This window comes from Felis catus, chromosome C2 (genome assembly GCF_018350175.1).
Source record: "Felis catus isolate Fca126 chromosome C2, F.catus_Fca126_mat1.0, whole genome shotgun sequence".
Classification (NCBI taxonomy): Eukaryota; Metazoa; Chordata; class Mammalia; order Carnivora; family Felidae; genus Felis; species Felis catus.
In genome coordinates, this window is record NC_058376.1 from 154,174,329 (window position 1) to 154,198,646 (window position 24,318).

Genomic DNA, 24,318 nt, shown 5'->3' on the forward strand with positions numbered 1-24,318 from the left:
TTTAAAAATAAATGAATATTAATTTTAGCTTCACAAGCTGCCTTCATACTGCATTTTTTATATTGCATTTTTGGGCCATTCTTTAAGCATATTGGTTTGTATTCCCCCCTTGTTTTGCATTTTGATTAAATTCTCCTATACTAGAAACACTTCTCAAGGCCCTGGGTATTCTAAGTGGATTTAGGTAGAAATAACCATTCACCCCACTGCCATTTCCTTCTTCTGGGCAAATGGCAGATGCTACTAAGTAGCAGAAGCATCACTTCCTCAGCCCAAATGTGGTCTCCAAATCATTCTCAGTACAGCTATTACTAACTTTGGCACTGATTTATGCAATATAAATAACCTTTCCTCTCTAGTCTAGGAAATTTGCAGCGATCCACCCAATGGATTTCTATTTGGGGAAGAACAATCTTCTGTTAATCTGTCCAACCTCTAACTTGCTGCAAATTCAACTTTATCAAGTACTTTCAGAGAGGCCAAGAGCTACAATATGTAATCTGTTAGAAAGTAAGCCCTTTTAGAAATGGGATTGGCAGAGGTTGTGACAGATTGATTCAAAGGGAACACCAAACTTCATTCCTGAATTTCCTGTTACCTGTAGCCTTAGAATAAATAGCTTGACGGTTTTTTTACACGTGGACTGTCACAGGGGTCATTGCACCAAACATCCGTACTTTGCAATCATTTCTAGCTGGCAACAATATCAAGAACCCAAGTCAACCATTTGGTTAAATCAAGTTCAAACTGGATTTAAAGAAATATCACCTGGGGTGGGGGGGGGGGGGAAGGTGCAGAATTTCACACATAGTCTCCAGTGAGAGTTGGTGTAAGGATATGAGAAAAGAGCATGGTTATGATGACAGATCATGTATGTTCCTGAAGATAGGACAGTACCTCATTCTGTCTCGGGAAATAAGTATTCAATAATGTCCTCAAAGAATTATATTAGGCACTTGGAGATAAAAATACAATAAAGACAAAATAGGCATGCTAGATGTGTCAACCCACAGTGTTTACCTTCTAGAAGAATAAACAAACATCTGAAATTGGATCACAGCAATCACAGGTTAAATCTGTTGAGAGATTTCCATGTGCATTTAAAGGAGATGAGAACTCTTAGTACTACAGAAGGTTGAATGATCTGACCTTGATTTCCTTTTCACACCGATACCATTCTGCTTTTCTACTCCGTTGGTTCACTCAAGGCATTTTGAGTTCTGGCCACCACTGCAAAACCCTACGGGGCTCTGTTCACACAGACAATTTTTTTTTAACGTTTATTTACTTTTGAGACAGAGAGAGACAGAGCATGAATGGGGGAGGGTCAGAGAGAGAGAGGGAGACACAGAATCTGAAACAGGCTCCGGGCTCCGAGCAGTCAGCACAGAGCTCGACGCGGGGCTCGAGCTCACGAACCGTGAGATCATGACCTGAGCCGAAGTCGGCCGCTTAACCGACTGAGCCACCCAGGCGCCCCACACAGACAATTTACATAGCTCTATACCATATGCTTGAATGATCTTTCTTTAATTCTTGGAAAACAGTATTTCTCTGCTTTAAAACCTTTGCCAATGATTTTCCTTCTGCTTAGAATGCTGTTCCTCCACACTTCCATTCTTTACTTGACTAATTTCATCTTGATTTCTCGGCTGACATTTTACTTCCTCACCAAGGCCAACTCTGAACAATCCCTATATGCATTATGATCTTTATTAACTCATTTTACTCTATGCTTTTGCCTCATAGCACTTAAAATGTATGATTATATATTTATTTTGAGTTTACCTAGCGTTCGTTTCCATGACGACATTGTATACTTTTTGAGAGCAAGGATCGTGTTTATCTTATGTAACAAATGGCTAACAAAGTCCTTGTCATTCAGTAGGCCCAAAGCTAATAAAATATCGAATGAGTAAATAAAAGAAGACTTATTACCTAAATAAATTAGAGGTAACATAATCAATGGTGTGCTAGAGATATAAAGTCAGATTTGTAAGAACTCAGAAGGTGTGAAAACTCACTTCTAACTGGGACGTTGGAAAAGATTTCATGAGTTTGGTGGCATCTAAGATTAACACAAATACCATTTGGACCATGAAATGTACTAAGGTTGAAAGCATAAGAACTCTGGAGTCTGACAGAACTCTACATTTAAGTTGTGTGAATTTGGACAAGTCACTGAAGTCCACTGCAGTGGTTTCCCATGTGAAATAAAGGTTGTGATGGTTAAAAGTAAGTGAGATACCCTTTGGGAGCACTAATTCCGTTCTTGGCACAAAGCAGATGGTTAACACAAGACAGCTATTACCATTGTGTGGGTGCGGTGGGGCTTTCTAGACCAATGAGACACAATGAATCAAGGAATGAGGAGGAAGAGTGAAGGGTGTAGACAGGGAGCTGAAGATTTGCATTTGACTGGAACTGGAATCCTGCGGAGGAGGAAAAAGCATGGTTTGCAAAAACTTGGATTTTTTTCCCCCTGGGCTTAGCGAAGAGTCTAGAAAGGCTTCTGGTTCAGAGGAGGAAGCTGATCTGGAGGCTGGGTTGGGGAGACGTGAAGGGAAAAACCACTTTGAGCTGCCATGGCCAGAGCAAAGGCAAGCTTTTACGGGTGGCACCAATCTGTGGGAATTCCGAAGCAAGAAAGGGAAGCACTCGAAAAGAGTTTACTGGAACGTTATTTACTAACGCAGTTTTGCAAATAAAACAGAGCTGAGAATTTTAGGATCTGGCGGCCGACTGCACGATTTCCTCTGGAGCCGGATCATACGGGAACAATTTGACAATATCAGCGAAAGCGTATGAAAAACTTAAGAATTTCTTCTTTTGTCTCTATCTTGTGAAATATGTGCAAAAACATTCATTAGATAACCAGCAGTGATACTCGGATGTTTACATATATTTTAGATAAATAGGAAAGGTATACATACTACTGAAAGCAAGAATCTGGAAGGAAGAGGACTGTGAGGCATGCATGCATCATAATGCTCCCTCCCTCTCCCAGACTTATGTCTATATATCTGTATGTCTCTATCTATAACTGTATCTATATCTGTATTGTATCTAGATACATTTTTCTAGATATTTCTGCAATCACTATGGGAATTTAATTACTATCATCTAGAGGACAAACTGGGACAGTGCTTTTGGAAATCAATTTATCTATGTCTGTATAGAGAGAGACATATTTATATATCTATCCAGAGTCTTAAAGATCTGACAGCACACTCTCTAAGGCAGGATCCGTGGCTAAATACCATTAGATGCCAACCACAGCACCAAGCCCGGGACAGATGCCTGGATAAAAGTGAGTAAGTACCTGCTGAACACATAAATCAATCAGTCAATAAACTTCCATTCCTTTCATTCCAGTTCTTAGATTTTACTGTGAATAAGTTATCCAAAATATGGGGCAGAAAACTTTAGAATTTAAAAATGTTAGGGGCAATAAATAAATAAATGAATAAATAAATCAGTCAGTCAGTCAGGGGGTACCTGGGTGGCTCAGTCAGTTGAATGTTCGACTCTTGATTTTGGCTCAGGTCCTGGTCCCGGGTCATAGGATGGAGCTCCATGTCTGGCTCTGTGATGAACATGGAACCTACTTAAGATTCTCTCTGTCTCTCTCTCTCTCTCTCTCTCTCTCTCTCTCTCTCTCTCTCCCTCTGCCCCTCTCCCCCACTCATGGACTCTGTCTCTCTGTAAAATAAATTTACAAAATGAGGGGTGCCTGGGTGGCTCAGTCAGTTAAGCGTCTGACTTTGGCTCAGGTCATGATCTCACAGTTCACGAGTTCGAGCCCAGTGTCAGGCTCTGTGCTGACAGCTCGGAGCCCGGAGCCTCCTTCAGATTCTGGGTCTCCCTCTCTCTCGGCCCCTCCCCTGCTCTCTCTCTTCCTCCAAATAAATACTAAAAAGAAATTTAAAATAAATTTTAAAAATGAAAACTTTTTTTGAATGTTAGAATGTTAGTGAACTTTGGTTTACCTTTTTATTTCCTTGAGTTATTTATTTCATATCTGAAAGTTTGTACTTTTTAAAAGTTATTTTATTTATTTTGAGAGAGGGCAGGATGGGGACCGAGAGAGCAGGAGACAGAGAATCCCAAGCAGGCTCCACACTGTCAGTGCACAGCCTGATGCGGGGCTTGAACCCACCAACTGCAAGATCATGAGCTGAGCCCAAGTTGGACGTTTAACCGGCTGAGCCACCCAGGCATCCCTGAAAGTTTAGACATCTTACTCCATAATTTTAGGAGACTTTAATACTAGTTTATAAGAATCATAATTAGATAAATTAGGGGGGCATTACCCCAAATTAATGATTAGGTAAATTATGGTATGGCACCCCAACTGAAAACAATGTCATATTTTACAAACAATGTCTATAAAGAGTTTATATTAACTGGTTAAAATGCTAAGTGGAAAGATACAAGATTTTATATTACAGAATGAGTATACGTAAACATCCTAATAAAAAATTAAGTGGTAGGAAAAATAAAGGTAACCCACCTCATGTTAACACGTTTTTTTTTTGGTGGGTGGGGGGCGGAGATAAGCCTTAAAACAATTAACTGTTATTTTTATATTCCCAGCTTTCTAAAATTTCAGTGATAACTACAAACTCCTTTGTTATTTAAAAAAAAACATATACCTTATTTTAAAATTCAACATCACCCACTAAACCAACCAATTGGTGAAAGATGAGTCACCAGCAAGGAAGGGCTTGTATTGGGGTACCAACACTGTTTTAATTTCTATAGAATATTCACATCACAGTTTTGGGGGCACCGTGTGCAAGAAGCTGTCCTTGGTAAACACATGGGAAAATGTCGTGTTAAATAAAACTTGGGAGCATTCTTTTGTGCAGGACTTTTCAGAGCCTTCAACATGCTCCTGTGTATTTTGCAAACTTACTTGACTCTAACCACTATGGAAGGCGTTTCCAAATCTTTCCTAGCCTGCCACCCCTCTCCTACGTAATAACTAAAATCCAAACCATTATTGACTCCTTGCCGCACTACATGTCAGGAGTAATAAGGGTGAGGATATTTACATGCATAATCACATTTAATACTTGCAACAATTTTGTTATTCAGGCACCATTACCATCCCCATTATAGAAGTGAGAAAATGGGTTATGAATTTCCCCAAACCCACAGAGCAAGTAGCAGAGACAGATCAGGAATCCAGCACCAGAGCCTGCTTCTCAGATTACAGAAAAACGATTTTGCTCTATTCAAGACATACCGATGCGAGTGAAAATTTCTAAACTGTCTTTCCCTTTTCTGTAGACCCATATTGCCACCATCCCCCAAAGAACAGAATTTGTATGATTTTTTCACTAACAATAGCGCCGAGTCCTAACTTTAATCTTCAAAACAAATGTTTAAGCCATAGAGTGTTTCTGACAATTTAATTTATTATCTGTGTTTGAGGTGGGAAAGGGATTTGAGTAGCTTTGGAGATAATTTGATTTGTGCTTTGGATAGCAAATTCAGTATCAATCATTTGCACATTTGCCTATAGCTCTTTTCTAGATATTTGTTGCCAGGATGGAATGAAAAAACAAAAGGGCAATTTGAATATAATAGCTTTTATACCACGGTGATAGACGTACGGTCATATGTGGGAGAGAAAGACATAGTTTTACCTTTCCAAAACAGCTGAAAAAAATCTGCAAGCTCTAAACGTTTGTCATTTCTGACATTTCACTTGATGAGTGTGTATGTTCTTAATTGTCACCTTTGTAGTTTATAGCAGAGTATCATGGCAAGTTAAAAAGAGAAAAAGTCGGGGCGCCTGGGTGGCTCAGTCGGTTAAGCGTCCGACTTCAGCTCAGGTCATGATCTCATGGGTCGTGGGTTCGAGCCCCGCGTCGGGCTCTGGGCTGACAGCTCGGAGCCTTGAGCCTGCTTCAGATTCTGTGTCTCCCTCCCTCTCTGCCCTCCCCTGATCATGCTGTCTCTCTCTGTCTCTCCAAAAGAAATAAATGTAAAAAGAAAAAGTCTTCCATTTACATGAGGGTTCGGGGTGCCTGGGGTGGCTCAGTCAATTAAGTGTCTAACTCTTAATTTCGGCTCAGATCGTGATCTCATGGCCTTGAGATTGAGCCCCGCGTCCACTCTCAGTGCGGAGCCTGCTTAAGATTCTCTCTCTCCTTCCCTCTGCCCCTCCCTGGCTTGCATAAGCTCTCTCTCTCTCCATCTCTGTCTCTCTGTCTCTCTGTCTCTGTCTCTCTCTCTCTCTCTCTCTCTCTCCCCCTCTCAGAAAGAAAAAAGAAGAATTTAAATGAGGGTTCATTTGCACTCCCATAAACAGCTTCTATTCAATATACACATGCCTACAAAGAAAAAGGCACAGTTTGAGCCGTCAGACTCTAGTGAAAAGAATATATTCTGAAACCAAAAGGAAATGGTGAAGTCTACCCTTTGGAAGACTGGAATCTTGCCACAGTTCAGCCCGAGTAATAGCTCAAGTTTTCTGGAAATAGTCCCTGCATAGAATACCAACCTGAGGTATGTGATCTAGTTCAGTCAGAATTTACTTGTGATGACCACGTGCCTAGAGGCAGTGAGTTAAGGGGTGAGGGAAACAGCTTTGCACAGGCTTGGAACTAGGCAGGCCTGGGTCTTCCCTGGTCCATGGCCTTAAACAGTTCTCGAAGCTTCTGTTTCTTTATCCAGTTCGTAATTCCATGTAGGAATTATGGCATCTAGATCTATTATGTGTCTTAAGTGGATGGTACAATGTTTGATACACAGTGAATAATAAATCTTGGTGCCTCCTCGCGAATGCTTTAAGTCCTCCACACTGGGGGACAGGTTCTGTGAGTGACGTAGAGAAATTGACAGATGTTATTGTGATATTAATTCTTCTGGAATAATGCTCAGCATTCTATTTAATTTTGATTACTTTTTTTTTTGAGAGAGAGAGAGAGAAAGAGTGTGTAAATGGGGGAGAAGGGCAGAGGAAAAGAGAGAGAAAGATAAAGAGGGAAAATCTTAATCAGACTCAGCATGGAGCCCAACGTGGGGTGTGGTCCCACAAGCCTGGGATCGTGACCTGAGCCGAAATGAAGAATTGGACGCTCAACCGACTGAGCCACCCAGAAGCCCCATTCTTGATTACTCTTAAGGCACAGCAAGACTTCTTAGCCCTTAATCAGACTTACCCACTAGGGGCAATGGGCACGCTTAGCAGGTTTATAGATAGGGAAAAGGAAAAGGAAGTGAAATAATGTGGTAAGGGGATGATAAAGAGCAAAGATAAAGAAGGAGAAAGGGGAATGGGGGGTGCAGGAAGAAGGGAGGAATATGACAAAGGAGGCAGAGGAGAAAAAGCCAAGGAAAAAGAGGTGTCCAGAAAAGAAAAAAAGAGCTGTCGTCAGAAGTAACTGTCTACCGTGGCTCGTCCCGGGTTGGACATTCGTAACCTGTGTTGTTCTAGCCTCACTCTTGGTCATTAATGACCGTCGATTATTAGTGATTGGTAACAAACATTAATGGACATTTTCAGCCCAAAGTTCAGGGAATTTTTTTTTTCCTTCTCGCCAGGTCCCCAGTAAATACCTCCGTTTTATAATGTCCCGAGTAGTAAGTTCAGAAATTCAAGAGGCAGAAATCAGTCAGAAAATATTTTCAAAATCCATTGGTTTACTACTCAATGGAAAACATCTGGTGATGATCAGTACCCTCCTCCAGGTCTTTCTAGCCCTTTGTTGGTTAGCGCATAATCCTTCAGGTCTTTCAAAAGTAGGAGTAAATTGGCGGCTCCACCCTGTGTTGGAAGAGTGGACCCTACACTAAAGGGTTTATCCAAGTGCAAGCTCCCCTCACGAGAGCTCTCATGCTGGTTCTCCTTCCCAGGGCGATCAGTCTCCCTGTTTTTAAACATAAAGATAATTGGCAGCGATGATATCCCCCCAAATGTTTCTTTTTGTTCTGAAAGTTTATTTATTTTGAGAAAGCAAGCGTGCGAGTGGGGCAAAAGAAGACAGGAGAGAGACAGAGAATCCCACGCTGCCAGCACGGAGCTGGGTGAAGGCCTTGAACCCACAATGAGGGCCTTGGACCCACAAACCACGTGATCATGACCCAAGTCGAGGTCAAGAACCTGACACTTAACCAACTGAGCCACCCAGGCGCCCCTTATTTTTCTCTTATTTGAGTTACTGAAAGTAGGTTTTCTCTACTCCGACATCAGAGAGATTACGAAGTAATAAACACAAAAATGGCTCATAACGTTTCGCTAAATATAAAGACGGAGAAATATGTTCTCTTTCCTTTCTAAAAGCACACATTTCCTGGGCATGGAACTGACCGGCCATCCTGTACCCTGGCCTTCTAGCGACAGCATGAAAACGTGTGCGTTCGCAGATGGAAGAAGTTCACACCAGGCACAAGCTGTAACCAGATCATATGAGCAGCGTTTACGCTTTGTCTAATTCAAACTGTAAGTAGAAAAGGGCTAATGATAACTGTAAATAACAGACTCTGAGGCAGTGACTCTGGGTTCCTATCCAGAGCTGTCATATATGTGCTGTGTAACCTTGGGCAAGTCACTTAACCTCCCTGGGCCGCTTCATCTTTCCAGAGCTACACAAAACAGAAATTCAAAAAGTTTAAGGGATTACGTAAAAGATTTGATCAGTAAGACTTTGGCTGTGTGTTTAAATGGATGAACGTGGGTATCACGTTTCTCAAGTGTTTAGCTTTTATTAGATACGCTTAAAGAGTTTTATTTTAAAACATCAGCGTCTGTGGTAATTCCATGCTTTACAACTCGTTACATTTATAATAAAGTTTTCTGTGTCAACTCTAAATATATAAAGAGGTGCCTAGCTTCTCAAAATCATTTTTAGGAAAAAAAAAGTTATTTTTAGGAGTAAAAAGAACACAAACCTTGAAGATCATAGATGCAAATCTCTCCCTTCCAAAGACAGTAGGAAAATGAAAATTAGTTTTGGTGTAAAGCCATCACTGGGACCATATGAAGTCTTAAAACATTCTTTAATCTGTTTTAATGATTAATATAAAGTTTTTTTCAGGATTTATAAATGGAAACTTTCAACTGAGAGCTGACGTAAATTTAATGCAAGCCCAAATGAACTGGTGGCTATTTTCAATCACAGTACTGCAAGGCAACATCAAACTATAAGAGAAAGGCAGTCTTATTAAGAAAGGCAGCATCAAAAATGTAAAACTCAAAAACATCTCAAAAAAGTTTGACAAAACTTTGTATATTCAATAGAGTTAAAGTGATCATTTTGGCTTCTAGTCCACCGAAAACCGCGGAGCAATCAAATTATGCATCGCTTTCAAGCTTTGCATCAATGATTTGGCCCTATTTTCCTGTCAGCTTGATTCTCCAACTTTTATATGAATAACAGCCTAAAACTTGATGAATCATGGATAATGGAATAATTGTCTTTTCACTGAGAAAAGAAAAAAAAAAAAAACTAAAGACTTTAAGCAACAAAGCTTTTGGGGTGGGAGGGATGTTCGTGATTCACTTTGTCATCACCTCCATCCAGAAAGAGATTTCTATTTCTTCAGTTCTAAAATGTGAACCACATTTCAAGCAGGAAACATGATACACGTGGGTCACACAGAGGTGAAACGCCAACACTTTTCCAAGTCTGCCCCCGATGTAACAAGGACAGTTTGTGTCAAGAAGAAGGAGGAAACTATATTTCCGACTATTCATAGTGATTACATGGGTGGGGGGGGAATCTAAACAGATTCATTAAAGAAAACGTTCTAGGGGCACCTGAGTGGCTCAGTAGGTTAGGTTGTTGGACTTTGGCTCAGGTCATGACCTCGCTGTTTCTGAGTTCAAGCCCCACATCAGGCTCTGTGCTGACAGCTTGGAGCCTGCTTTGGATTCTCTCTCTCTCCCTCTCTCTCTCTCTCTCAAAAAAAAATTTTTTTTAATTAAAAAAAAAAAGAAAATGTTCTCATTTTCCTCCATACGATTCTGAATAATTTACAGTAAGTTATTCATATCTTGTGTGAATAAAATAGTTTGAAAATATACTCTTAAGACGGGAGTGGGGCTTATGATCCAGATTTCCTTTGTGATGATTTCACTTCCTTTTTTCATTTGAATCAATGACAGTATTTAAATTCCTGTGCTGATTTGCGGTTTACAAAGGTTCTCACTTATTTTTCTTAACTGATCTGTACAATGCTCTTGTAGGCAGGTGTTCATATCCCTGCTTTACAGATGAGAAAACAGAGGACAGAGAGGCTGACTGATTGGCCCAAGGATATATAGCTAGTAAGTTAAAAACCTAGTCTGTCATTACAAAATTTAGGAGTTTGCTCCCTAACAGTAGAGAACATCCGCTTTCACAGTGGAGAGAAAGCTGAATTCATAAAAACAAAGGGTGGAAGGGTGGTTACCAGAGTCTCCAGGAGCGGGGAGCATGGGGGCGGAAGGGGGGGTATGGTTGAAGGGTACAAGCTTGCAGCCAGTAAATAGGTAAGTGGTGCGATGCAGTGGGCAGTGTAGCAATTCCAGACAACAATACTGTGTTCTAAACTTCCAAGTTGCTAAGAGACCAGATCTTAATTGTTCTGAGCACACACACACAAAAGGTAATTAAGCGACATGCTAGAGATGTTAGCTAATGCCAGGGTGGTAATCATGTTACGATTTAGCAGCCTATGCAGCGTATGAAACCGACAAGCCCCATACACCTTGAACTTCTATGATGCTACGTGTAAATTATATCTCAATAAAATACAAGTTGTAAAACCTAAAAAAAAAGAGCCATTGCCTCAGATCCCCGTTTCTTCCCAAGGATTTTCAATCTATTTTCGGTGTCTCGTACTCTGGTTCGCTGTTCAACCGTGCCAGTCACGTGAAGGCATCTGGGTAAGAGTGTGAAAGGAAAGATCTCATCTGTACTCAGATTTTAAAAACTAGAGCAATGTTAAAAGAGTGATTTCAGCATGTGTGCGGTCTTTCGGAAAGAACTTGGGCTTCTGCTGCGAAGGAAGTTAAAACAAAATCTTTGGGAAATTAGTTTGCCCGGTGTCATGTCTCAAAAAATAACAGTCTTCGGCAATAGCCAAGATTTTGTTTTAAGGTCAGGGCATTCAACTTTGGTGCTATTTTTAGTGACTTTTCTACCTGAAACATTCAATGAATTATTCATAGCTCCATGGAAGCGGCCGTGCCCTCTCTTGGTATTTGAAAATAACGACAGGTTCTAGAACGTTTGCTACAACTGAGGATGTCGGCTGCAGGTAAGGAAGCGGCAATCCCGCCAGGTCCCAGCCCCTCTCTCGTGGGAAGCAGGCACTGTCATTTTGTCGGGGAGACCTTCCTTACCTCCGACACAAGTGGTGCTAGAGACAGCACGAGAGATCTATTATTTTGGAGGTGGGGTAGTCATCGTCGTTATTCCCATCTCTGCGCCTCCTCTTCTGACACTCGTTCTCAGATCTGGTTCTTTGAAGTCACCCGATATTGCAGCTTTTAAACTTAAAAGATGGACAGATGCCCTGCCAGAAAATGTTGCCGTGACGGGATGATCAGGATTGGAAGATGGTTGTGAAAATTACACGACGCCCACCTTGCTCACTACCCTCCAGCAAACACCTGTGATTCCGTAGTGAAAGAAACCCAACCCCCCAGCGGAGTGGCTCATGCCCCGTGTGTGACTGAGCTCTGTTGGGGGACCAGAAAGGCAAAAGAAAGGAGGCAGAGGTGAGAGAGGCCTTGAGTCGGGGCGTGGGTGGGATATACTAGGGTGAGCACCAAACACAATCGTATAAACATGGTGGTGATAAATTGGCCAGAGTTCTTTCAGTGATAGGGAGGAGGAAGAAGAGAAGAGGAAGGAAAAAGGAGTCCGTGTAACGCGGATCTCCAAAGTGCTTAAGGGTCATCAGGTCAGACATGCCGAGATTCACGTTTGAACTTCACCTTGAGAAAGTGGCTACAGAGCTCAGCACTCAAGTTCTCCTCGTGTGTAAAATGAAGATGCCTCAAAGATATGTCTGCACAATGCCTGGGACGCAGGGGAAATCAACAAATGCGTACCAACTTTCTTTTCTCTACTCTAAAACCAATGTCCATAACCTGAAAACCCATATGGTCAGCATTTACCCAATTCTGTTTTAAAGTAATGACGGGAGGGCAGACCGCTTAAATGGAGTTCCCGTCTCCATTCCTTCTTCGTGTCGGTTGTGCTATATTCCTGCACTTTCCAAAGCATAATGACTATTCCTTTGCCTTTGCTCAGAAGACTCACCTTGGAGATTTAGAAGGGAAGGCCCAGAAGTCTTTTTTTTTTTTTTTAATTTTTTTTCAACGTTTATTTTTTGGGACAGAGAGAGAGACAGAGCATGAATGGGCGAGGGGCAGAGAGAGAGGGAGACACAGAATCGGAAACAGGCTCCAGGCTCCGAGCCATCAGCCCAGAGCCTGACGCGGGGCTCGAACCCACGGACCGCGAGATCGTGACCTGGCTGAAGTCGGACGCTTAACCGACTGCGCCACCCAGGCGCCCCAAGGCCCAGAAGTCTTAGCAGCAAACCAAAGCAGCCACAAAAAAGCCTGTTTTAGCCACTCCCAGGGGCATCGGATTCATTGGGCCAGCTAAGGTCTTCTGACACCAAGGGGATCACCCATTTTTACCAACCTACAGCTCTTAAATATTTTCTCTAAATTAAATACATCTTTGGTAAGTTGTGTAAGCCGCTTCAAAGTGGTAATCAACTTCCCCTTTTAGTTATCAACTAACTAAACTCACTGGGAAAGTTTAGGTCACAGCGTTGATCCAATGACACTTTAGGAAAGATACTGTGATCACCTTGTTTAGTCTGCTATCAAAACCATCATCGTTTTGTTTCTGGTAGAGCTTCGTCTCCGGGTCTAGACGGAATCCGTTTCAAAGTCTAAGTGTGCGACTTACTACTTACGGAGTGAATAGCAAAGTCTAGGCTGCTGAGTCTCAGTAACTGTGTTCCTATGTTGAAGATACTTAATGACCTCCTCTGTACATTGGACTGGGAGTTTGAAATCAAACAACTGTGGACAGAGCCAACAATGTGGTACTTCTCCAGGAAATGTTAGATCACTTACAAAATGTCACTATTACCTAATTTAAAATCCTCTTCCACCCCCACATTTTCAAAAATGGTATAGATTACTGGACTTGGCAGGATTGATCCCGTAGCCTACTAGACTTTGAATACAAGGTTGGAAATTAAGTAGAAATTCAAACCCCTTATATACACCTTTCCCCTCCCCATGCCTGAAGTATTGTCATACACGATTTTTCTCCATGCTGTGTGGACTTTCAACTGTTGTATTTATTTGCTTCTTGGGTAGGTGGGATCTGAGTCAATAAAACACTGATTGTATTTCTCCCACATATTTATTATGGTATGCTTAACACTGGTTATTTGTTCCTGGGTACATACCAAATTATATATATAATTTTATATGTCAAATATATAACTTGATATATATATAATTTGATTTTATATATATATATATGTATAATTTGTTGAAGATTCAAAGAGAGTCTTAAACATGAATAAGAGGTTTAAACCTGAAGCCAAGGAAAAAGATTTAAAAAATAATGTTTATTTGGAGTTACAGAATAAAATCTATTTGGAATTGAAAAGCATCGAGGTGATCATATTGTCCAATGTCATTGAAACCTGCAGGACCCAACCTCCTAAGAAAAAGAAGGACTTCCTCCGGTTATAGAGGTTTTAAGAACAGCTAGACCCAGGATTCTGAGATTTGGAGTCTTTTCAGTAATGGGAAGAAGGCGGCAGAGGACAAAACTAAGGCATCGTTATAATGTTCATCTGCAGAGACCTTACGGATCATTAAAAGGTAGGCTAATGACTATCCGTTTTCTGTCGTAAGGCTGTATCACAGTATCCCAGCTACAGGACCAAGTGAAGCATCATCCTTGCTCCTATGGTATCCCTTTGTGGTTCTTAGGTCCGTGCAAGGCCTTCTTACTGAGCCCCTAGAAACTAGAGTATGCAGTGGAGTAAAATGGTTCCATGCACTGGAGTTGGAAGGTGCTGAGTACCTTCCATCTGATTTAAAAAATAGTCCTGGTGTTCCAATTTTCCCACCTAAAATATGAGAAAGAATTATAGTACCCACATCATACAGTTTATGAAATCAGTAAGAAAATACACGTATCGCATATGATGCCCCAGATGAGTGTGTGTTCAATAATTGGTTCTTTCCTCTCACTGCCAAGCGCACGACACGGAGATAGTAAGCCACACGGAAGAGCCTGAGCTTAGACGATGGGTGAACAACGGGAAATCCGGGCAGTGTCCGCGTGGGCTTGGCAAGGAGACCCCACAAGGAGGTCATTCTCTCCTCAGTGTGCGGACAACAGCATCCATCCGACTCAGAGGCTGTGAGCTGTTCACCGTCCTTGTGAGACGTGGGCCTGAAGACACAGCTGGAGTTCTTGTCATTGCGGAATTCAGCCGGTGAGCCTTGGCTGTCAAGTCTGGGGAGTAGCTAAACCTGAACTAGTCCAGAGACCACATCAGTATCCCTCTATTTATTCAAGCGTTTGTGAACTTCTTATACAGACTTGCACTTCTCTAGAGGGAGGGAGAATGGAAAGAGACAAAAAGTAGGAGAAATATGGTGCAGGGAGTAAACAGCCGCTCATCAGAACACCTACTGTGTATCCCCTTTCGGATACATATTATCTCTTTTAGTATTCACTACAATATGGAAGATAGTTATTTTCCCCATTACCCAGAAAGGTTAAATACTCGCCTGATGTCTCAACCGAAACAGATTAAACCTGGAATTCACACCCAGGTCTGGCTCCCAAATCCACATAATTTTCCCTCGTCCTCAGCCCATTATTAGAAGAGCCAAGACGTGATCAACAGGGACAAATCTGAAAACATACGGACGTTACTCTGTACCTGTATGAGAGTTTATTGAAAAACATTGGGAGAGAGCGTCTTCCATCACTGCCCGACATAGAGGATAGAAAATGACCGCTTGCATTATTAATCCCGGTGGCCATTTATTTCTGCTCGACTACGAATAATTGAGGGCTCGGTGTCCACTAGAAGTAAGGTTAATCGAGACAGGTATTTAACTTCTAGGGAGGCTTCTTAGTACAAGACGGAGGGAAAAGAAGTATGCAGGAAGAAAGCATAGGCTTTTTTCAGATCATTTTAATGGTTTTTTTAATATTCAGAAATATTTTCAAAAGGCCCATTAATTCCCATACTTAACATCTCTTTCAGGGAACCCTGATTGAATCTTGACTCATTAGCTCCCGATGTTTGTAACAAAAGGATCATTCTGTTCTTTCCTTCTGCATCACAATTTCCACCTAATGGCTGTTTTATTTTGAATGAATTGCTAAGGTAGCTTTCAGAGGAATCTCACTAAATACATTTAAAAGCACCTTTCATGGCATCCAACCATTGTTCCTTCGTCTTCAGTTCATAATTGTCGTCGTCGTCGTCCCCACCCCTGTGCACCCCACCCACTTCAACTTTCACCGTTACAATTCCGAATGGTAGTTTTCCTGAACGCTGCCTGTGAACTTAAGTGAAGGGAAACGTATGTCAGGACGTTCTGCTGACAAAATGTACGTCCAGGAGAGATGCTGTCTACAAGGCGAGAAAGGAATGCAGGAAGTTCAGGGAAGAACAGGGCTGCTGACATTCTCAGAGCTCTGCAAGCCAGCTTACAGCTTCTTGAACTCACCTTATGAAGTGGACCTGTCGGTCTTCTCCCTCCCTCCCGGATTTCATACTGGCTCAGCCAGCCCCTAACACGTACTTCTCAAGAAAGGCTCCCATCTATTCCACGGAGTCTGTGAACAGTGCACAATCCAGAGTGTCATTAGTGTGTGAGAGGGAGATTCCAGACTTCTAGGAAGAATGTGGTGGTCTTAGAGTCACGGTGGGGAGGCTTCCATGGTGAGAGAGCAGAAGAGAGAATCACCTTTGCACACAGATTTGATGAGGCCAGACTTACCTGAATGTTCCCCCCACCCAACACAAACAACAAACAAACGCAGACAGGTACTTAAAATATTTGAAACCTATCTGAGAAAACCTTTCAAATAATTATCCATTGTAAGGATTTCAAACAAGGAGAAAAGGAGTTATGTTCATGGTAAGGGAGACCAGGGAATATCGTAGAGAGGTCAGTTCTCCCTAAGTAAATCTATAAATTCGATGTTACCCCAGTACAATACATACATTGTGTTGGGGTCTAGACTGTTTGAAGACAATACCATTCCTGAAGCCAAGAATAGTGAGAAAAATCCTGAAAGACCAGAGCAATTTGGGAAGCAGCCTTACCAAATTATAACTCCGCTATAATGAAACACGGTAACGTTGGCTCAGGAATGGACCTACAGGCTAACTGAACCAAAGGCAAAGCTCTAAAATATATACCAGGGAATCTTAACACATGACCGTGGAATCTTAATATAGGACCGAGATGATATCTCAAATTAGCAGGGAATGGATGAAATTTTTTGTAAGTGGTCTTGGAAAATTGGATAGCCATTTGAAAAAAGATAAAGTTTTTGTATAACACACCATACACAAAACAAATGCCAAATAGGTGAGAGATTTGAATGCTCTGTTTTTACTAAATGTTTTGAGAGAGAGAGGGAGGGAGAGAGAGGATCCGTAGTGCTGTCAGCGCAGAGCCTGATGTGGGGCTTTAACTCAGGAACCAGGAGATCGTGACCTGAGCTGAAGTCAGTCACTTAACCAACGGAACGACCCAAGCACCTCAAGATCTAAATGTTTCTTTAAAAGGCTATACAGGTACTATAAAAGAACAGATGGATTTCATTATAAAACGAAGGGGTAGAAAATTTCTCTATGATTCAAAGTTCAGAAGCAACAAAAGAAAAGATTGGAGTTTCAATTACATGATAAAGCATTTGTAACTTACAAAGCATCGACAAAGCCCCAAAATTAAAATATGGGGACAATCAGTACACAACTATGTAACAGAAAAAAAAAGATCAGAAATCTCTAACATATAAGGAACTAAAAAATTTTAAGGAAAACAGAAAAATGGGCAAAATACATGAATAAGCAGTTCACAGAAAAATAATTTAAGATGGCCCTTAACTATATGAAACGATACTCTCACTGACAAGGGAACCGTAACTTTAATGTTCTTAATGTGTTTTAGAAAACATAACTTTCAGTGAAAAGGGAGAAAATTAATATAAAATCAAATAACTAGGTCAAAAATCTTTGATATCTTAACTGAAAATATAAACTTCTGACTCTTCAAAAGTACATATTCCTTCTATGCACTTAATCAACAGCGCTTTGAAACATACGATACAAAACCTGATAGGTCTTAAGGGGGAAATAGAAAAATTGTCAACTATAGTTGGAGACTTTAACACTTTTTTCTCTCAGGAATTGATACAGTAAATAAGCAGGAAGATCAGTGAGGATATAGATACCCGGAGCTGTCAATCAACTTGACCTAATTGCTATTTATAGAGCACTCCACCAAAATATAGCAGAATACACATTCTTCTCAAGTGTAAATGAAACAGACACTGAGCCGGACTATATCCTGAGTCATAAAATAAGACTTAACAAATTCAATATGTGCATTTATGAAACAATTTTATATTTTTCCTTGGACCATAACAAAATTAAGCCAAAAATCACTAACCAGAGATATCTAGAGACATCCCTAATTATTCCGACATTAAAGACAGAATTCTAAAAACCCAAGAAGAAATCACAAGGCAAGCTTTTAAATGAGACATGGTCTATCAAAATTTGTGAGAAACCACTAAAGCAGGGCAGAGAGGGAAAATTTATAGCATTAAATGTTTATATTGGAAAACAAAAGAGATCTAAAACCAGTAGACCAAGCTCCCACCTTAGGAAACTAGAGAAAGATGAACATGTTAAACACAAAGCAGAAAGGGAAAAAAATGAAAATAAAACAGAAAAGCAATAGGGGCCATCAATTGAGCCAAAAGCTGGATCCCTGAAACGATCGATAAACTTGATAAATCTTTAGTGTGGCTGATCAGAAAGAAAAGAGGAAAAAAACAAGTTATTGATTAAAGGAGTACAGACATCACTATTAATCCCAAAGACACTAAAAGAATAAGAGAATACTAAGAAAAATCCTATGCCCATGAATCTCACAATTTAGAGGACATGTACCAGTTCTTTGAAAGATACAAACTACTAATCCCACTCAAGAAGGAAAAAATAATCTAAATAACCTATATCTATTAAAAATTTAATTTCTGGAGCAGTTGGTGAAGATTCCAACTCAGGTCAGGATCTCATGGTTCGTGGGATTGAGCCCGAGTTGGGCCCCGTGCTGACAATGCAGAGTCTGCTTAGGATATTCTCTCTCTCTCTCTCTCTCTCTCTCTCTCTCTCTCTCTCTCTCTGTCCCTGTCTCTTTCTGTCCCTCCCCTGCTTGTGCTCTCTCTTAAAAAAATAAACTTAAAAAATTTCTTGTTCAAAAGTAAGAGAAAAGACTGTCAGATCCAGACCGTGTCACTGGTGAATTATACAAAATATTTAAACAGCAAATAATATTTCCACTAAATTTCTTCCATAAAATAGAAGAGGGAACAGTTCCAAACTCATTATACAAGCCCAGCATTAACATACAACTAGGGGCACCTGGGTGGCTCAGTTGATTAAGCTGATTTTGGCTCAGGGCATGATCTCATGGTTTGTGAGTTCGAGCCCTGCATTGGGCTCTGTGCTGACAGCTCAGGGCCTGGAGCCTGGTTTGGATTCTGTGTCTCCCTCTCTCTCTCTGCCCCTCCCCCATTCATACTCTGTCTCTCTCTGTCTCAAAAATAAATAAACGTTAAAAAAATAAATAAATAAAAAATAAGATTTTTTTTTCAATTGAAAAAAACCCATAAAACTAAAACCAGGCAAAGACATTACAAGGAAACTATAATTCAATATTCCTCATGAATGTAGACACAGAAATTCTTGACAAAATGTCAGCACATCAAATCCAACAATATATAAACATAATTGTCACAACCAAGTGGGGTTCATCCCAGGAATGCAAGATTGATTCAACATTCAAAAATCAATCGTTGAAATTCACAGTAATAAACTAAATAAGCAAATCATATACTCATGTCAATAGTTATGTAAAAAAAAAATTCAAATTCAACATCCATTCATGGCTAAACAAAACAAAACAAACACTCTCAATAACACAAGAATAGAAGGTAACGTCCCTAAGCTACTGAAGAGCATACACAAAAAAATCTAGATCTTACTTCATACTTATGATTATGCATAATGATCTTTTCTCAAGGATCAGAAATCGGGTCAGGAGGTCTTCTCATGCCATTCCTATTCAATATCAAACAGGAAGACCTAACCAGTACGACAAGGAAAGAACGAGAAATACAGAGTAGACAGGTAAGAAATAACAACTTCTGTACTTAGTAACAGCCTGAATGTCTGTGTAGAAAATCCCAGAGAGTCTACAAAAATGCTCCCGGAACTAATATGTGAGATTAACATGGGTATAGAGTACCAGGTTATTACATAAAAATCAGTTGTCTTGTATGCCAGCAATATGCAGTCGGGACTTGAAATTGGAAACAAAAATAGTATTAATCACAGTAGGAGCAAAACAATGAAGTACTTGGGTACAAATATATCAATGCATGTGCAGAATCTGTAAGCTAAAAACTACAAAAGTTATGAAAAGGAGTCAAATATCTAACTAAATAAAGAGAATGTGTCATGGTCCTGAATTGAATATCCAAGATTCTTAAGATGCCGGTTCTATTTGATCTATAGACTCAACAAAATCTCAATCAGAGTTGTAGTATGCTTTTTGTGACAAGCTGAGCTAAAAGTTAGATGGCAGAGCAAGGGATCTAGAATCATTAAAACCATTCTGATGGGGAAAAAAAGCAGTGTTGGTGGACGCAAATTCCTGATTTCAAGACTTACTATCTGCAGCGGTAACCACAATAGTGTGGTATTGGTGAAAGGGTAGACACAGGGAACAGAAGGGAAAGCAGAGAAATGTACCCACACGTTGTACCTACAACTGATTATTTTGATATGGGGTCAAAGGCAATTTAATGGAGAAAGAATAATTTTTAGAAAAAATTGTGCTGATATCATTGGATATCCTTCTGCCAAAAAGCAAACTTTGACACTTACTTTATATCTCATACAAAGATGAACTATGAATGGATAATAGATATCAATATAAAACATAAAATTATAAAATTTTCAGAAAAAAATAGGAGACAATCTGTGTGACCTTGGGTTTGGCAATACATTTTTATATACAACATCGAAGACATGATCTATAAAAAGATGAAAAGTTACACTTTTCAAAATGAAAAACTTTTCAAAGGTTACTCTTGGAATGAAAAACCAAAATACAGGCTGAAAAAAGTATTTGCAAGTCACATATCTGAGAAATGAGTTGTACCAAGATTATGGAAAGAAGTCTTATAACTCCATAAGAAGAAAACAAACTACCCAATTAGAAAATTGGGCAAAATATCTGAAGAGACACTTCACAATCCCGTGAGACAAAAACAACAGGAAAGCCATTACAAAAAGATCTAGCTGCTCAAGGATATTGACTTTGATCCCTTGAATCATAATGTCATATCCCAGAGAAAGAATGCTTTGGGAGGCCTTCTGAAATTGCCTCTGGTTTTATTTGAATATTAAACCTTGTTGCCTCAGATTTCTCTGTAGTTTTAATAGTTCTGGCTTTTGTTTAACTCAGCTGGAGCTTTTTAAAAGGCTAATATAAGCATCTAATAAAGATTCCAATATTGGAAACAGTATGCAGTGAAAATTTAATCTTCCTTGTACGCTTGACTTTCAAGCTCTTTCCCGGAACCCTAATGTTAACTCTAGCTGTCACCCTAGTCTTCTCCTGGTTTCTAGGGCAGTGTCAACTCTTCCATGAAGTCCGAGGAGAATGATAATACACACACACTTTTCTGCATCTTGTAGTTCTCTTGTCAACACACACAGAGTATTTAATGTGATTTTGTTGAGGTACCACAATTTCTTTTACCAGCATGCATTAATGAATATCTTTGTGGCTTCCACTTGGTGCTACACACAATATTGAAATTTAAACCATTGTGTCTTTTCATATATGTATATATTTTGCTCAACTATATATATATATATATATATATATATATATATATATATATATAATTTTTTTTATGGTCTATCACTATTTTGAAAACAACTCATGAACCTACTGACTCCAGGGTTGAAACTAATGCTAGAGATATTTTTGGAACAGTCCAAAGTATTTTCACCAAATGATGTTTTCTTAGCTATTCCGTTGCCCTAATTTACCCAACCACTGAGTTCACTTCAACAAACTGAACATGTGATGGGCCCCTCCCATGTGCCAACCACTGCACCAGGTGTTCTCACCAATACCAGAGAGACCTGGACACAAGTCTTAGAATCAGCCTGCATCTAAGAGGAGTGAGATTAATAAATCTGTGCATAACATCTCCACAGAGTTTATAATTAACATCTTGTGAAGTTCACTGGAAGACGAGAAGACCGGCTCTGCTACGTCTGGGAATGGCGAGGCATCCAAATGCTGATCACCGCATGCAGTTGAGTAGGGAGAATGGCTGAAGATCTGCAGGATGTCCTTGGACATTTGGAGCACGGAGAGTATTTTCGGTCAATTCTATTTAGAGAAAATCGGATGCTTAATGACTGTGGTTTAGAGGTCCACAATAAGACTAATGGACTGAAAACCCAAGAGAAGTGCTCATGGCAGGAAGAGCATCAAGAGGATATAAAGTTATGGAAAATAAATGACCATCCATGTTACCACCAATAGGCTCTCCTGTGAACCCAAGCACCTGTGCAAGGTCATTACTGCAACAGAGAATCAAGTCTGCTCCAGGTAGGTGCCAGGATGCTGGGGGCTAGTCGTGTACTCCGTGCTCAGGGTTTAGGCCGGTGCCTGACAGCATGGTAAACACACAATAAGTGTTGGTTGTGTTTTCTCCTCCTTCCTCTGCCCTCCCCTTCTCTCCATCACCACTTCTCCTGGCTGTGGACCCCAAGTATCAACTCTTCTTTTGACTCCCCCTTTTTGATGTCCACACTCGGACACACTTGGATTAGCTCTGACCACACGGGTGCACAGACACTTTCTCTGTCGGGTCCTGCCGGTGGGACCTCACAATCCTATCCCTGCTCAGACCAGGAAAAGAGGTTCTGTGGAATCTAGAGCAATTGTGACCAAAGAAGAAAGAGAGGAAAAGAGAAGATGGACGTGAATAAACAGGGCAGAAAAGAACATCTTTAATTCATTTTCCCTGCCTCCCTCTGATTTTTAATACCTCAACCTTCATGAAAGCATGATACTTCTAATTTGATCATTGAATGATATGGAATATCATTGATTATTCCCATATAATACTCAGGCACGTATTAATTTCATATACTTCATGTGCTATGTTAAGTTTAGACATTTACCCTAATAAAGGGCGATGTTTAAAGAAAAAGTTTACCCTGAAATGCCTTCCATTCCCTGAACACACGAGTTGGCCCATTCTGTGGGTTTGCAAACCAACCATCAGACGTATGAAATGTTTGAAGCGGCTTTTACTGGTAATACCAAGTACAGCTTCTAACTCTAAATCATAGTTGCTCTAGAAGTTTCATGTAGGTGACAATTTTCTGTGCAGAGTGTTAAAAACCACTTTATAATAGCAACTCCCACAAAACCTCTTCAGTTATATGGGTCTGTTAGCATTTTATTTTAAACACCCTTTTGACAGGTGGATTATGTAGTTATTATATTTTCCATGCATAGAACATTCTTGACATTCTCTTCACTTGTAGTTTTCGATTAGAAAAGGAAAAAGTTCAGGAAAAAATCATCTGCTTTGCTGAATGAGAATGAAAGAGAAGTCCATTTAGCAGTGACTCTTTGTATCACTGACCTGAAGTAAAACAAATGCAAAACTCATTCAGACGATCTTCATTCATTTGGGCACTCACAAACTCATTCATTTATTCAGTATTTATTTTAACTGTTTTCTTCCCCCGTGCATGGGGCCTTGTGCCAAACATCAGGAATCTGAAGACAAAGACCCAGTCTGTGACTACACAAAGTTCATTCTCTTATGTGGGAAGCAGTAATGCAGACAAGCAAATTACTGCAAAGCAGCCATTAGATGTGCTAGGAATAGAAGGGGCGTAAAGACAAGTGGGAGCCAGGGAGAGCCTGATGCAAAAGGTGTGTTTCCTCAGAGGGGTCATCGGAGAAAAGCGTTCAAGGCTGAGGATATTGCGTCCCAAGTGCAGAGGGGAAGGGGGAAGCAGAGAAGCTGGGTACATGAGATAGTTCAGTACGGCTGGCAAAGAGAGTCAAGGCCCTGGAGTGCAGTGGAACAGTGAGGGTCCGGACCATCGGAGACGGTCTCAAGAGGGAACTTCAGGGCCGCAGAAGTGGGAGAGGTACATGGTACAATCATGGCGTGGTCTTTCCGTGGTATTTAGGGCTCTCCTTATGTGATCTTAAGGTCTTTCCTTCCACCTCCCCATTCCCTCCCTCACCAGCCACAAGGACCTCTTTCCTGCTATTGCTGAAGGAGGCCGAGGAAATTCAGCACCAGCCCCCACTTCTCCCTCCCAACGCTTTGGACTTAGGCTTTCTTCTGTTGGGTCTGTTTCCTTCCCACTCAGCATGCTCTTGTTCCTTCGCTTTATTCAGATCTCTACTCAAGGGCACCTCCTTAGAGAGCTTTGCCAGACTGTGCTGTGTAAGGTAGAAGCATCTCATTATATGTATATATAATGCTTTGCTTTTTTTTTTTACTTTATTAGGCTAAGTGACACTTTGAATTATATGAGATATTATTTATTGTCTGTATCCCTTACTAAAACGTAAGCCATTTCAGGGCAGAGACTGTTTCTGTGACCATAGAAGCAGCAATTAAAATACCCCCTGACATGTAGATGATGGCCAATAAACGTCTGCTGAGTGATGAACGCATCAAAGGGACCTATTTCTGTATGCATGTGCACACTCCACTGTTGTCACAGCCCCCACCACGCCCCATACGATACCGGAGTGGAAAAGTTGGTGAAAGTTGTCCCTGACCTCATTTTAGTTTCAAGTTTTGAGAGAGCTTGGAAAAGAGGTCTTTACTAACGCGAAGTAATCAAGTCTTGAGAAAGAACCTTCCGTGCCTTAGAACCTTCTGTGATGGGAAATGGTACTTTTTCACCCACTATCTTCCCTCACTGGGTGACAGCCCT

The 24,318-nt window shown here is 40.6% G+C and overlaps 2 long non-coding RNA genes across 10 annotated transcripts in view; one reads left to right on the top strand and one right to left on the bottom strand.

Annotated features, from left to right (window-relative positions):
* Positions 1-24,318, top strand: part of LOC102899814 — a 264,055-nt gene that overhangs the window by 237,408 nt on the left and 2,329 nt on the right. For 6 of the 8 annotated variants that reach the window (XR_006585685.1, XR_006585689.1, XR_006585683.1 and 3 more), the window contains 5 exons: positions 8,297-8,455; positions 13,690-13,864; positions 14,247-14,487; positions 19,337-19,443; positions 21,550-21,949. This is a non-coding gene — a long non-coding RNA (uncharacterized LOC102899814). Of the gene's footprint in view, positions 1-8,296; positions 8,456-13,689; positions 13,865-14,246; positions 14,488-15,270; positions 15,448-19,336; positions 19,444-21,549; positions 21,950-24,318 lie in introns of those variants that run through there. The other 2 variants (XR_006585687.1, XR_006585688.1) reach the window with 2 other exon arrangements.
* The window catches only part of LOC123380192, a 40,305-nt gene continuing 37,577 nt past the window's right edge, over positions 21,591-24,318 (bottom strand). Inside the window, exon 4 of one of the 2 annotated variants that reach the window (XR_006585690.1) lies at positions 21,591-21,727. This is a non-coding gene — a long non-coding RNA (uncharacterized LOC123380192). Of the gene's footprint in view, positions 21,728-23,062; positions 24,317-24,318 lie in introns of those variants that run through there. The other variant, XR_006585692.1, reaches the window with a different exon arrangement.